This window comes from Triticum aestivum, chromosome 2B (genome assembly GCF_018294505.1).
Source record: "Triticum aestivum cultivar Chinese Spring chromosome 2B, IWGSC CS RefSeq v2.1, whole genome shotgun sequence".
In the NCBI taxonomy this organism is placed as follows: domain Eukaryota; kingdom Viridiplantae; phylum Streptophyta; class Magnoliopsida; order Poales; family Poaceae; genus Triticum; species Triticum aestivum.
The window spans coordinates 805,969,448-805,985,051 of NC_057798.1; the positions used below are offsets into that span (position 1 = coordinate 805,969,448).

Here is a 15,604-nt window from a genome sequence, read left to right on the forward strand (position 1 = left end):
GATGGAGGAGTTCATGCCTTGGCGGGGCTTCCTACGTTGGCTAGAGGCCCGTAGAATTATCACATCTTGCAAGCCCCTAGGGCCAGCCCGACACCTGGAACACCATTTGGCGGGACACCCAGGGTATGTGGACCACCTAGAACACCATTTGGCGGGACACCTGGAACAGTGGATCAGAAGAAGAGTATGTGGACCCTGGCGATGGAGGGCTTTGTAATGGTTAATGTTGATATTATAATTGTGTCGAAGGACCATGATTATGGTGGAAGAATAATTCTGTTGGATGTCGCAGCAGGGCGGTTTTTTTTTCTTTCTGTTTTTCCACTTTTTTTTGGAAAGTTTCTCAAAGCTTATTCATCAGTGATTCTGTTTTTCCTTTTTTCTAAATGTGCTTCTTTGCGTGTTCTGCCGATTATCTTTTGTTTCTTTTACTTAGTCATTTTTATATGCAGGACCCTATGAACATTTTTTTAAGTTCCCAAAAGTTTTCTGAAATTCTTGAACATTTTCAAACATATATATATATATTATTTAAATCGTAACCTTTTCTAATTTTCTAATACTTTTCAATTTTTCTGAAATTTTTGTATGGAAAAGTTGGGTTTTTTTAGAATGATGAAACAAAGTCGACCACAGTAGTGAAGTTCTTCTTGGGCTTTGTTTCTCAGGAGCCAGGCAGATGGGCCGGCCTAGCCGCAGCGCGCAACAGGAGCTCCTATGGGCTTTGCCGTTCCCGTGCTCGTCCTCACCTCCGCCACCCTCGACTCCGGCGGCCGCCGCTCCGGCACCCTCGCGTGGACGCTTCGCCTCCGCCCGGTGCTCTACATGGCGCGGGCCGCCGCGTAGGGTGTGCTGCCTCCGTCGTCTTCTCCGCACAGCACAGCCTACGTACTCCACAGCAGCTCTGTCCCGAGTGCGCGCGCCCTTATCCCCGACGCCGCCTGAATTCCTCCCTAGGTCGCCCTCGGCTGCTCCTGCCATCCTCCCTGAGCTGCGGCACGCGTCCACCTCTCCCCAAGCTTTGCAGGTTAATGCTGTTACCCCCCATCGTCTCCGGCGCACGCCAACTGTTCGATTCATTGACGAGACGAGACGAGAGTACTGTTGTGAAATGGCCTAACAGATGTTGATGTTGCTATGAAATTGAACCCTCCTAATAATGTGTTAAATGTTGTTTGTGGTTTGTTCTGTTTTTTCCTGTATATAGTTTTTTTTTCTTGCATAACCTGCTCTTGCCGCTTCTATATGGTCTTCTTGTATAACCTGCTCTAGTATAATCTGCTCTGCAATGATCTTCTTGTAAATGTTCAGTTTCTGCTTCAATACTCTGTTCTATACAGTATAATTTGCTCTGTTATGATTCTCTTCTTGTGAAAAGTTGCAGTCTGGAGTGCCCTTGGATCTGGATCAACCTCCTGCAATGGCTTCCTGTCCGAGCTCCCTCCTCTTGTCCTGATTTTGGGCAAGCACGTCACCGTACTCCCCCTTGGCACTCACCGTCGTCACTGGAACCTGCTGCTCAGTGCGTCCGCCTTCCAGGGACAACATGTATGTGCTTTTCTTACTTTTTTCCTTTATCTAAGCTGGTCGCCGAAGCAATTCATTAAGGACAGCTTGCTGCTTTGTTTAGTTGACCGGACTTGACAACGGAGCACCATGCCGGACAGGAGAGGTGTGACCCTGCTCGAGGACCTGCCGGAGGCAATCATTGACAGGATATTCATCCGATTGCCGCCTGACGACGTCGACTGGTGCCGCTCTGTAAGTACTTCATGGCGCGGCATCACCTCCACGCCTGAATTTATGCTCGAACACCACCGCCGCCAGCCATCGCTCCCCATCATCGACGGGTGCGGGAAGCCTGCCAGTTTCGTCGTCTTCCAAGGCTCTGGCGCTGGCGCCTCCAGTCAACAGCTCTGGCCCTTCATCCCGGGTTTCAAACACTACCGTAAAAGCCTCGGCTCTCAGTCGCCTGTGATGGCTTCCTCATCCTCATAGAGGGAAATGAATACTACATCCACAACCCGGTCATCGGCACGCATGCTCTCCTACCAGACCCTCGAGCTAGGAAAACTGGGTGGAGAGACATAATTGGTTTCTATCGGCACCAGCCAACTGGAGAATACATGGTGCTCTGGGCCGTATTCCGTCGTGTCTCGGTGGTCAGACCCAGCTTATACATCCTGGCAGTGGGATCCGATGAGCCGAGGCACGTCAAAGTCAGAATGCCAACAGTCTCGTCACCTTCCATGAAACATAAGTTAATGAGCGTGTTGCGCTATTTGAACCATTGTCCACCAGCAGTTCACCACCGTGGCAGCCTGCACTGGTGTCCTTTTTCTGTTTGCGGTGTCGCCGACATTACTGTAGGCAGTGGAGACATTGTTGTATTCGACACAGAAGCAGAGTCATTCCGGTGGATGCACAGTCCTGACCAGCCGTACCCTAATAGGAGCTTGTTCGATATGAATGGGACACTTGGTTTCTGGGGCAGCTCAATCGAGGGTGCTGCAGATGGTTGTTTCAGTTTCACCGCTTTGGATATTTGGGTGATGCGGGACTACAAGGCCGGAATCTGGGATTTCAAGCACCGGGTTGACCTGTCAACGGTTGAGGCATCATGGCAACTTTATCTGACCTCTTGCAAAAGGAAAAGGAAAACACCACTTCAATCGACAGTGCAATGGTTCAATGATATGGTTGTGCTTAACGAGCGAGAGCTGCTGATCTTGTTTAATGATAAGCATGTCTTGCGCTATGACACTGATGGCAAGGTCTTAGGTTTGGTGAAGATTGGAGAGAGTCAATACTGTCTGTCGCTTACTCCCCGCCGCTTCCAAGAGAGTATTATTCCAATTCCGTCCCGCGAGATGCAAGAAGATGAGGAGGCTCCGTTCTCCACGGGGTGTCTCTGAAGGTTCAAGACTCCTTCCCTGGTTTTCTTTGCCAATGGGCACAGAACTTGCCTTTTTTTCAGTTATTGCTTTTGGCTGACAGAGTCACACTCGTCATGAAATGTTATGGTTAGATGTTAGTTACTGCATTTTTAGTTGTCGAGATGTTATGGTTAGTCCGGATCTCTCCTTGCAAGGCTGGTAGTTTGATCATTGTTGTTCAGAATGCAAACTCTTGAGTAGTTCTGCTGCTTGTGTCACCATGTTTTCATCAGGGCCATGCTTGCATATGTACCTCGGTGCTGCAAGCTATGATGGAAGGAAGACATTTGGTCATGTGGTGGGAGTATTGGCTGGAGTTTAATTTGCTTGCTGCTTTTTGTTTGGGTAGAAACGGTCGACTTGAAGATGTGCAGTCCTGGAGCAAGATAGATATGCTCTTTGTTCTTGGTTCATCTTTCTTACACATGGTGTCAGTTTTGCCGATTTAAGATAAGAATGCTGAGCTTAGGCACTTTAGCAGTTTGAGGCGGTGGCCGTAGAGACATCATTTCGGAGTTCACCTCTTCATCGGCGGCGAAGAACCTGGTACTTGTGGAAAGTCTCTCGCCGTGAAGCTAAGAGATTTTTTTTTGTCCTTCGTCGGCTGCCGGTTACTACAGTATATCACCATGTTGGTGTGTGCATGTATGAGCTTGATGTTTTAATAAAGAGGCCTGCTTCGGTAGACACCCCCCCCCCCCCCCCCCTCTCCACAAACCGTATAAGGGCAGTATGGTTATTTAATCAAGCCGTATACTCATACGCATATGTGCCATGTATGAGGCATCGTACCTATTTTTTATTTAACTTGAAAAAAAGCACATGTGACAAGATTCAAACTCAAGACCTCTTGGTCTAAGGACCACCACTCTAACCAACTAGGACACCCTAATGTGTCTGCTTATTCACTTATTTTTCTTGTTTATTCTACTTCAGTTTGCGGCTGGGCCGGCCCATTGTTGAACAAGTCTGTTTATCAGTATTTATTTTTTGTTTTTTCTATTCTTTTTTCTTTTTTCGTTTCCTTTTCCCAAAAAAAGCTCAAACATTTAAAAAAAATCTCAGAAATTCCACGAATGTTCCCTTTTTAAATTTTGTTCATAAAGTACAAAATTTGCATTTAAAAAAACTGTACAGAATATGTCAAAAAATTGTTTGTTTAAATAAAAAAATGCTGACATCAATATAATTAAATTGTGAACATCTATTAAATAGAAAATTGTACGTTTATTGTTCGATTAAAAAATCTTCGTTTATTGTTCGTTTAACTAGAAACATGCTCACATAAAAAAAGAACACTTCTTAAATTTCTGAACATCTATTAAATAGAAAAATAATAATGAAAACATATCGATCAGCGACTGGTTTATCGTTCGATTTTGTTTCTTTTTCATTCTTGTTGTTTTTCGTTTTTCATTTTTGTTGTTTTTCAAAAAAAATATGCTCACATCAATATAATTGGCCCAAAATTTTCCACACACTAGTACCACCATGACAAGCATCCATGATAAAAATTTCATTGTGTTCTGACATTTTATAAGTTTTCTAGGGTTTTTCCAGTGAAAAAACCCCCAAAACACTAACCGAACGTTATGCAACGTGCATACGGTGTCCGAATTACTCCAAATTTTGCATGTACTTTTTTTATTTTAAAAAGAAAGTGAAAAACTGCTGACGGCGTCGCGACTCGCGAGAAAAAAAAGACGCCGTGGGGAAAAAAAGGGGGGGCCGTATGGGCGTGGGTGAAAAGTCCATCCTGCCCTTTATTACGAAGAAGTATAGAGAGATCTCAACCGTCAATGCGTTTAGGGGGGTCCACCGAAGCAAAAGTGTTTAATAAAGGAGACCACCTTTTTTTCAGAAACAAATAGCAGCCCGTTGCTTTCTGTACATTTATTTACTTGTTCGGCTGTACCGACATTTCTTTCTAACGTTTTACTAACTGGCTAGGGTATGTTATTTTCAATCCACTTTTTGTGTTGTTTGAAGCTGAAAACTCTTGATAGGTTGTAGAAAAAGATTTTGGTGGCATACTGCAGTAACCAGCAGCCGACTGGCCGGATTGAATGTTTAAGACTGCTCCAGACCTTTGTGCATATATACAACATGATTGAGAAATTGTATTAACCAGATGTACTTGACTGAATGGGCCTCCTCAAAACCTTGAAGGGTCATGTATGGTCAAACATGTCTATAGCAAGCATGGCTCTGGTACATAGTACATAGCTAAATACTCCTAACACCTAGCTTCAATTTTTTTTTTGGCTATATACAGATGTTACTTCAAATGACTTGTTGTCAAGGATTGTTAGGCCAGGCCCACTAAATTTCTAATAGGATTTCTATCTTCCTTACACATCATCAAACACAATAAGCTGTGCATCAATGGCGCCTCCTCGTCTATGCCACGTAGAAGAAATTACTGTTGCAAGTGAAAGGGAAAATTATTTAATCATCCATGTGCAGTAAATTTCGAGGCAACTTCCTCCCGCATCGAGCACAGCGCACGCAACTTCACCCCTCTCGTTCTCGCCGCACACGCAACCTCTCGCACCGCACGCAAACGCAGCCGCCTCTTCTCTTCTATCATCGTCGTCGGATTTGGGGAGGAGAGTGTGAGGGTGGCGACCGCGGGAGAAGCACATCCTCGACCACATCCATCGCTTCTTCGTTGAGAGGAAGAGAACATGGTGGCGGCGACCGGTGGGGAGGGGGAGGCTGAGTCGACGAGACAGTGCGGTATGAGGTGAAGGATGGGGTGGGGATCACCGTTGCCATACACGGCTGGATGGGAGGCGAGCCCGTCGTCAGCGCTAGCAACATCGACACCAGCAGGTTCGTGCTCACATCACCATATTCGGGAGGATCCACTGTTGCTGCTCGCGCGTCTGCTCCCCCTGGAGGTGTTGGCATCGACCGGGACGAAGTGCCGGACTGCGCGCCAACTCAAGAATAGCTGCTCTGGCGGCCCCTTGCAGGCGACATGACGCCGCACCACCCTTGGCCCTGACCTAGAGTTTGATGGGCTAGCTCGCTGCCGTCCGACTCGATGGCCCTCTTCCTCGCTTAGTTCTGGTGCCTCATCCAACAAGGAGATCCTCCATCAGCCACACACTAGCTAGGTAGGAGCTCAACCTCGCTGTCTCTACATGTACAACTGATCTTCATCCCCTGCTTTTTCTAATTTGTTTCTATGCTGAGGTGCCCACTCGTCCTGACACCGCACAACACCGCCACAAGCGGCTGCACCGTCCTGGATGACAGCTTCCATTCGGGATGGAGCACACGAGGCACCGGAGAGTTTAGCACCGGAGGGGTATGCATGGATGGCAGTGGCTGATCTAGAATTTGTCCAACGTGGGGGCAACATTACAAAGGGTAGTATTTTTTTGTCAAAGAGTATGTACGCGTAGTATGTAGCATATAAAAATGTTTAGGTAATATAGTATACTATTTTTTTGGTATTATGTATCATATTTTGTGCATACTTCATTTCGCGTACAAATATGTATGTATTTCACAAATACAATAAAACTATGAGCTCACTTGAAATATCTTAGATATAGTATATGAACATACTAAAAATAATAAATTAGAGTATATACTATCATATAGTATTATATGAGAAATGGGTGTAACTACACCCGGTAGTAGGATGCATTTTCTATATATATGGGGGCCATGGCCCCTTAGGGTTTAGGGTTAAAGGTATAGGGTTTAGATATTCCAAGTGAACCCATGGCCCCCACCACCCCACCCCTAGATCCGCCACTAACGGAGGGTCCAGAATTGGCCTGCGGTTCAACACCATCATTCCTGACCATTATTTTTTTTATTTCATCTCTAAACGTCCAGCTTTGTGTAAGATATGTGGATGAAAGTATATTCGATGCGTGCATCTGATTGTCTCCAACATGAGTATAAAACAATATGAACAGCTCTGTCAATTCATGAATTTCACATTATAGAAAGAAGGGATAGCCAACTCTGGACCCTTGTTAGGCAACAGTTGTTGCCGAGTGAAATACTATTTTTGTGTTTCAGATGGTACAGTAACATAATTAAGGCATCAACATCTATATACTCTTATATGTGGCATCATAATTTTTGCAATGTCCAACAACCACTGCTAATTGTGTTAGTTCCATGACCAACTATTATCACTAGTCATCAACCCGTGCATCTGCACGGGCTAGGTATTTTTATATAACCCCTTTTTATAAATAAGGATTACATTATTTATTCTTGTAAGTAAACTTCGTAGACACTGAATAGTAAAAATGAATGAGTGTTATATGTTCTATATTTTTCCTTCAATATAGTTTTACTCGGATATTTTAACGGGTTGTCCAAGGATCAAATATGAAGGATAAACCGTAGTGCAGATACAGACACCATGATTCACAAAGAACATCATACAGTTGTTGTAGTTGTGGTGAAATGGCTACATACTAGATGAAAAAGTGGTGTTGTGAACATGACCAAGGCTTTGGTACTACACACACAGTAAGACACATCCAATCAGGAGATCTCTAATCAAGTGAATTAAAGACCATGGGCATGGATATCTCCACCATGTTCGCTTACAGAACCTTTAGATTTTCCCAGTAAGATGCTAGCAGTAGTTACCCTTAGTCCTCTGTCTGACATTTTTCTCCTTGTGTACAATGTGAACATAGTTTAATATTAGATAAAAGGGCAACCTACACACATAACCTTTTTACGCTGAATCACTCGATGGAAAAATAAAACAATTTAGAATACATTAGAATGACAATTATCTAGGTAGAAATCAAACTTGTGCGTTATTCGCAAAAAAAAGAAAGCAAACTTGGGTAATATAATGTCAGTGTCATGAATGGAGCTACAAATAGAGCATTCAGAAGTACTGTGAGAAAATAAGCAATCTAATAGTACAGCCGCATTTGAATGCATTCCACACGAAGAGTGGCCATCTATTAGACATTTCACAACATTCGACTTATTTTATTTAGGAAATGTAGAAGATTGCATGGGAGAACTAAGTTTCAGTAGAATTTCCTAAATATAAAAGAGTACAAATTTAGCTGAAACAGTGTATGTACAATAGATGGCAACCTTGCAAAGACAATAATCATGACACCTTAAAAGCACAACAATAGATTCAGCATATCATACCACATAAAGAATTTGTAAATAGAATGCAAGAAGTGAAAATTGACTATGAGTTCAACATGAATGGATATATACAACACCGAGCAAAAAAACATTACCAGTGCAACATACTAAACCTTATAATCACATCAAAATATGAGAGCAACAATTTTCAAATTCCTATGAGAGTGCCTTGTTGTAAAATTGACTCGTTCTCGCTCAACTACTCATGTTTACCATTCCTTCATTCACACACAAAGCACTCGGCCGGATCATCTTACCTTTGACCGTCCATCCATTTTTCCTAAACGTCTATACGGTTCTTAATGTGATTTAACTTGTTTGTAGGTTAGATTAAGCTCTCACATTTCATTACCATTGGCTCCATTTGCCTCCATGTCTTGGATGCGGCTCTCCACTAGTAGAAAAATGATCTTACGTTCACCTCATTAGTCCTGGTTCAATTACGGCCCGGTACTAATGGTACCATTAGTCCCGGTTCGAATGGCTATGCATTAGTCCCGGTTTGCGTCACAAACCGGGACTAAAGGGGTGGTGGCAGGCTGGCGTCAGGCCGGGGCCCCACGAGTCCCTTTAGTCCCGGTTTGTGACACAAACCGGGACTATAGGTTAGACCTTGAGTCCGGGTTGGAGCCACCAACCAGGACTAAAGGGGTCTAACCTTTTAGTCCCCGTTGGTGGCTCCAACCCGGACTACATGGGTTCTGCAATTTTCAAAACTCTACCCCCCCCCCCCTCGCCTTTTCATTTTTGGATAAGAACAAAAGAAAATGATAAAACCTTCAAAAATTAAAATCCTTCGAGATGTAGTTATGCTACTACATCTACTAGTTAGGGAAATTTAAAAAACATAAATTTCGATTTGTTTTGCAAAAAAAAGTGTTATGAAAAAGTAAAACGACTATATCTTTTGCATGCGATGTCGAAAAAAACGTATTATATATCGAAATGTTCAGCACGAAAATTCGCATCCGTTGGTGACCGCCGTAGGCTGTTTTACAAAATTTTAGAATCCTCAAATACTAAAAGGAAAAAAAGATATGCTCAAATTCCAGTTTTTTTTGAATTTTGGTTAAATCTGGTCAAACTAGAAATATTAGTGTTACTAAATAATTATTCAACAATATTAGTGTTACTAAATAATCATTTTAGTTTTGTTGAATTTTGGTCAAATATGGTCAAACTATGGTCAAACTATTTACTCAAGAAATATTACTGTTACTAAATAATTATTGTTTTTTAGAATAATAGTTTCAAACTCAAACGGTAAAAAGTGTGACTTCATGCTCAATCTAAACTCCTGAGGGTTAATAGGATTGGCAGCTTACTATTGTCAGAAAAACAACAAGTGCAAATTTGGAAACTAGGTGAAATAGAACTCGAAAGTTAAGCGTGCTCAGGCTGGAGTAGTGATCCAGCCCCTGGAGCGGGCTCGTGCCACGTGGTGGGCCTTTGGTCACGGGTCGTGTTGAACCGGGACTAAAGAGGGGGACCTTTAGTCCCCACCCTTTAGTGCCGGTTACAGAACCGGGACTAAAGGTCCTTACGAACCGGGACTAAAGCCCGATTCTGCACTAGTGCTCGCTCACTGTCCCTTTGCAACAGCTGTCAGCAGCATGTGGCATTGCCCTCTAGAGATCATTTTCCATTGCCTTGTACCCTAGGTGCCGCCACTGGCAGGTAAAGAAGATACTCTTATCTAGTTACACAGATCCGGTAAGAAAAAGCATGTTATTTGCAGAGATAAAGATTCAAAGGTACACGTTTTCAACTATACTCTTCTGGATATAAAATATGACTCCCCACCTGTCCTCAAAAATATTGAATATTTACCAAGATTTGCTTGCAACAGGAATAGTGAAAAATGTCTAGGGATAAATCAGGGCCATACCTATGCAGTTCCACTAATAGTGATACATGCAAAAAGTATGTGTCCTATCCCGGTCGATATAAATATATTTCTGAAGAAAACGTTTCTCTGAAAGCTTCTGGTGCAAAGTGCATTTTGAAAAATTAAATATGCATATACAAATCTATTTATGCTGGGAAGCACAACCGAAGTCATAGTTCTACTCAGTGCACGCAGTAGAGGTAAAGTGATAGATCCCCTCATTTTGTGCAGGTAGATTTAACATAGAATATGTAGACTACTTACATCGTGTGTAACTCATTTCCATATATTAGAAAAGCATGTAAAGGTACAATTTAGGCAGATCGTAGCAGAAGATTAACAATTTAAAATGAGTTAAAGAGAATATATATTCATTATTTAGTTACAGTTGCAAGCTGAGAACATATGAATGTTTCAATTTGTATATGAACCATCATCATCTAGAGCCTTTCTGGTTGCATCGCTGGAGGTGATGGTGACAATCAAAGCTGACCCTCATCCTCATGGGCTCTGTGTATAGCACATAATCAGGTCCTGGCACATCCAGAACTTATTTTTTTTTATTATACATTATTAATCATGCCAATTTAGCGGACTTCTACAATGAAACGATGTGTGAGAGAACACTTCTGGAACTGGGATTACTTGCCACTACTTGAATTAAAGCATGGGTAAAGGGCAACAGCTGAAATAAACAGTTTCCGCTGCACCAGTCTGCTACAGTGTTTGGCTCGTGCATGATTGGCAGTTAAGAAGATTCGAAAGGCTGGAGAGTATGGACTTCAACACATTCTCTTTTAATCAATTGCAATCTTGCAGAACGGACTATCGTCCTAGCCATATCAGCTTTACTAAATAATTCTTGTTAAACTTAATGAACACACCAATGTTTCATGTTGTGAAACCGGCAATTATTCTAAGACCACACGGTCCAAAATATTTGGGTCGTCCTGAGCTTTTAAGTCAAAATTACATTGATCTTATCAGATTATTCAATACATGACCCATAGCTAAGAAAAATTGTTCTAGATCTGGCATGATCATGTAGGGAAGTGGACACGCTTAGCACTTACCAGGTCACGGCTGCTTCCCACGGCTGTACGAACTTGGCGCTCGCCAGCGCTACTGCTGAACTTTAATCTGTCACAGTACAGAGTCAATGGGGCGAGGCAGAAACAGGAATCAAAGTATTAGCTAATTCCATGCCAGCACCCAAACATATGAACTACCCAAATCTAAAGCACACACAGAGTAATATCAAGCCTACCTTTGTCCGTGTCTGGAGGAATTACTGCAGCCGGCATGTACATGTATTTAAAAGAAGCTCTTTGAGCGGCTGGCCTGCTGCCGGCAGTACTTGCCAAAGTCTCCTGGCATGTGCCTCCCTAGGCACTTCACTTTGTCGGGACAACACACTCATGAGGTTCTTTTGCAACTGATCTGCAAGTTTCATTCTCCTTAAAGTACATATCTGGTTAGTGTTTTTATTTCGTGGAGATCTTCTAGGTTTATTTCCCTCTAAGAATTCAGAAATCATCCACACATCTGCTTCTAGAATAAGAAATTAAGATTCACAAATAAATAAGGAAAACGAATTTTGTTCCTTCACGGCTGATTGCAGATTGCTAACACCACAAATTTCTGGTGCTTACCAGATAAACCCTCGATCGAATATTCTGGCTGTTCACAAAGCATGTGTAATGGAGAGTCCATTAGGAATCATCGCCTGCTCCACATCTTGTTGTGGGTTGTTGCTACAAATCAGATCTGAGCACATGGCTGATAAGTGCCATGGAAGATCGGCTGTTGCAGCCTTCCGTGGAGGCGCATGAACACAGGAGATGAATTCTCCTCGCACTTGTACCGGCCAATCAATCGGGGGAAGGACGCAACATCTTGTCGTTTTCTTCCTTTTATCACGGAAGGAGATGGAAAGAGATTAGATGTGTTTTTCTCTTCATTCCTACTATTTTTACGGAAAAACTAGCGCCCACACGTGTGGGCGTTTGCACATCACCCACACGCCTTCATCACCACTCATTTTGCCACGTATGAATAGATGACATCATCAGAAGTCTTTTTGGTTTTCGTCTTAAAAATATTTTATCTCCTAATTAAAAAAGCGAATTAAAAATTTGTTTTCACCATTAAATCCGTCTCGATGAGATCTTCAAAACTAGACCCCATGTTGATATGTTTCGACGAAATTTTTTTGCCCAAAAGTTGCCATGATGTTTACACTGTAGTTGCCATGGTGCTTAAACTAAAGTTGCCATGTCGCAATTTTAGTTTTTGATGATAGCAATTCTAGTATTTTGACCATGAAAATATTTTTTTGCATTAACCATGGCAATTTTAAGTGCATGTATCATGGCAATTTTAGTTTATGGTGCATGGCAAGTCTAGTTTCTTAATTCTCCGTTTTATACTATGTCAAAAATTACTTTTTAATATAGAAGAAAATAGCTGAAACATAACATGGCAACTTTAGTGTAAACATCATGGCAATTCATGTGCAATAGACATGGCAACTTTTAACCAAAAAAAAATTCGTCGAAATATATTGATATGAGATCTAATTTCGAAGATCTCATCGCGAGGGATTCAATGGTGAAAACGGATCTTCAATCGGATTTTTCATTTAAGAGATAAAACATTTTAAAAAATGAAAATCCAAAAAGATTTCCACATGCATGCATGCGATGACATGGCGTAGCCTGTATGTTATAGGGCGTGTGGACAGGTTTGGCTCCCACCACACGTGTGGGCGTTAGCGTTGTCCTCTTTTTATTAAGCAAAGGAAACATAAAGAGAGGAGTCAGATTGCTTCACGCAGGTGGAATTGGTAGAGCGGGCATCATGATAATCCGATGGCTATTAATTGATTATTACTCAATCTAATGGATGGAATTTTGTAACCACCAGGATTAACATGGAGCCTCGTTTATTAGGCAAGGAAACATAAAGAGAGGAGTCAGATTGCTTCATGCAGGTTGGAGCCTCGTTTGGTGCCTCCGATTAGTAAATATAAGATATAATATATAAGATAAGATGGACACGTATCTCTGAAAATCTATCAAAACCATGTTAGCGTTGAAACAAATTATTACTGGCCTGTGGTGTGTATCCTGTAGATTATCATTCAACTTGTAGGGACATATTTGCCAAAAATAAATTGTAGGCAATGTATACTTATTTTTTGCAAGTAGGTCGTGTACATGTTAGTGCTGCATGTATTCACTACTTATCTTTAGCTGCAGAAAACATTTAAAATTTGTAGCTCCTTATTATATTTGAAATCAACCTTTGTAGTCCATCAGGTTTCTTTTATAATTTGCAGCCACCTGAAGGTTAAGATGATTAAGTGAATTGGGTGATGGACATTCACCATGAGGCAGACGGCGTCGATCTGAAGCTTGAGGAGGATAGTGAGTTAGTGACAAGGCAAGGTTGGAGATGCAGGGTGCTGCTGCTGCAGGTTCATGTTCTTGGGGGAGAGGTTTGCCCGTGGCGTGGTTTTCACTTGTGATGAATGCATTAGTCTGCACTCTTTAGAGTACGGGTTTATATATTATGTAATTTCACCGTGATGTATGAATACTTCGAGCCGAGTGAAAAGCTAGATAATTGTTGATTACAACCGCTTACAGTCAGGTTTCAAACTAATATTTTCATTAGGCTTTCCAACTATGATAAATGCATTAATCTACTTTCTTAGAAGTAAATCTAATCATGGAATCGCTAAGGAATAAAGATAGTTAATTTATTGTTCTTTTTCTTATTCAAGTTCTGGGAGTGGTTGTGATCCATGTTTAGAGAACATGGAGGTCCCTTATTTGACGCTTTCAGACCGAAATACCCTGAAACGTAGTGTGGCTCTTGTTTTTGACTTGCCAACTATGTGCTACTCTGACTTAATTCCTCTAATAATTTTGTAACTTTGTTATTACTTATTACTCAATACCAAGTGTTAAGTACATATTTCACTATTGGTTAAACAATGTCCTCAGAAGTTTGCACATGTAGGTGGTGGTTTCCATCTTTAAAAACTAAATAAAAGAGTTAGTAATTTGCTGGTGTGGTAGGCTGTGAGAGCAGGAAAATGTTCAGCGGGATCGACTTAATAGTTATATAGGATTATTGCACCTATAGTGGACTCCACAAGAATTTACATGCTAACAATGTATTGTATGTTCCTGCATTTGTTTTATGCAGGGAGGGAGCTTATACTCGCTTTAATCAAACAGTTGGAGCTAAAGAATTCAGTTATGTTTCTAGAACAGATCACATTCTCATTTCCAATGCCTGTTTTCATCACTGCGATTCCGTAGAAGACCATACCATTTTCCATTGCCATGTGGAGGATTGTGAGATTAATGGGTTTAAACTTTCCGTAGAGAGGAGGTTCGGAAAATATCTCAAAGTAACAAAGGGTGCAAAATTTCCTCTCTAAGAGCAAAGTGGATAACGTACATGATTTGACTATTGCATTGCCCACAGGTGGAAAGGAGGGAGAAGTAGTAAGCTAGAAGGATCCAGTCATTTTCCAGTTTATATCACACTGAATGTAACACGTGAACTTCCAATGCATAATACCCCACCATCAGCTGCAAGATATTTCCCAGAGATTGGGCGGCAACAGAGTATAGGTTGTGACGCCCCCGATTCAATCGTACACTAATCATGCACGCAAATGTGTATGATCAAGATCAGGGACTCACGGGAAGATATCACAACACAACTCTAAAACATAAATAAGTCATACAAGCATCATAATACAAGCCAGGGGCCTCGAGGGCTCGAATACAAGTGCTCGATCATAGACAAGTCAGCGGAAGCAACAATATCTGAGTACAGACATAAGTTAAACAAGTTTGCCTTAAGAAGGCTAGCACAAACTGGGATACAGATCGAAAGAGGCGCAGGCCTCCTGCCTGGGATCCTCCTAAACTACTCCTGGTCGTCGTCAGCGGGCTGCACGTAGTAGTAGGCACCTCCAGTGTAGTAGTAGTCATCGACGGTGGCGTCTGGCTCCTGGACTCCAGCATCTGGTTGCGACAACCAGAAAGAAAGGAAAGGGGGAAAAGGGGGGAGAAAGCAACCGTGAGTACTCATCCAAAGTACTCGCAAGCAAGGAGCTACACTACATATGCATGGGTATATGTGTAAAGGGCCATATCAGTGGACTGAACTGCAGAATGCCAGAATAAGAGGGGGATAGCTAATCCTGTCGAAGACTACGCTTCTGGCAGCCTCCGTCTTGCAGCATGTAGAAGAGAGTAGATTGAAATCCTCCAAGTAGCATCGCCAAGTAGCATCTCCAAGTAGCATCTTCAAGTAGCATCGCATAGCATAATCCTACCCGGCGATCCTCTCCTCGCATCCCTGAGAGAGAGCGACCACCGGTTGTATCTGGCACTTGGAAGGGTGTGTTTTATTAAGTATCCGGTTCTAGTTGTCATAAGGTCAAGGTACAACTCCAAGTCGTCCTGTTACCGAAGATCACGGCTATTCGAATAGATTAACTTCCCTGCAGGGGTGCACCAACTTACCCAACACGCTTGATCCCATTTGGCCGGACACACTTTCCTGGGTCATGCCCGGCCTCGGAAGATCCACACGT

At 42.3% G+C, this 15,604-nt stretch overlaps 1 pseudogene; it reads left to right on the forward strand.

Annotated features, from left to right (window-relative positions):
* Nucleotides 1–718: 718 nt before the first annotated feature.
* On the forward strand, nt 719–3,242 carry LOC123042943 (uncharacterized; annotated as a pseudogene).
* The last annotated feature ends 12,362 nt before the right edge of the window (nt 3,243–15,604 follow it).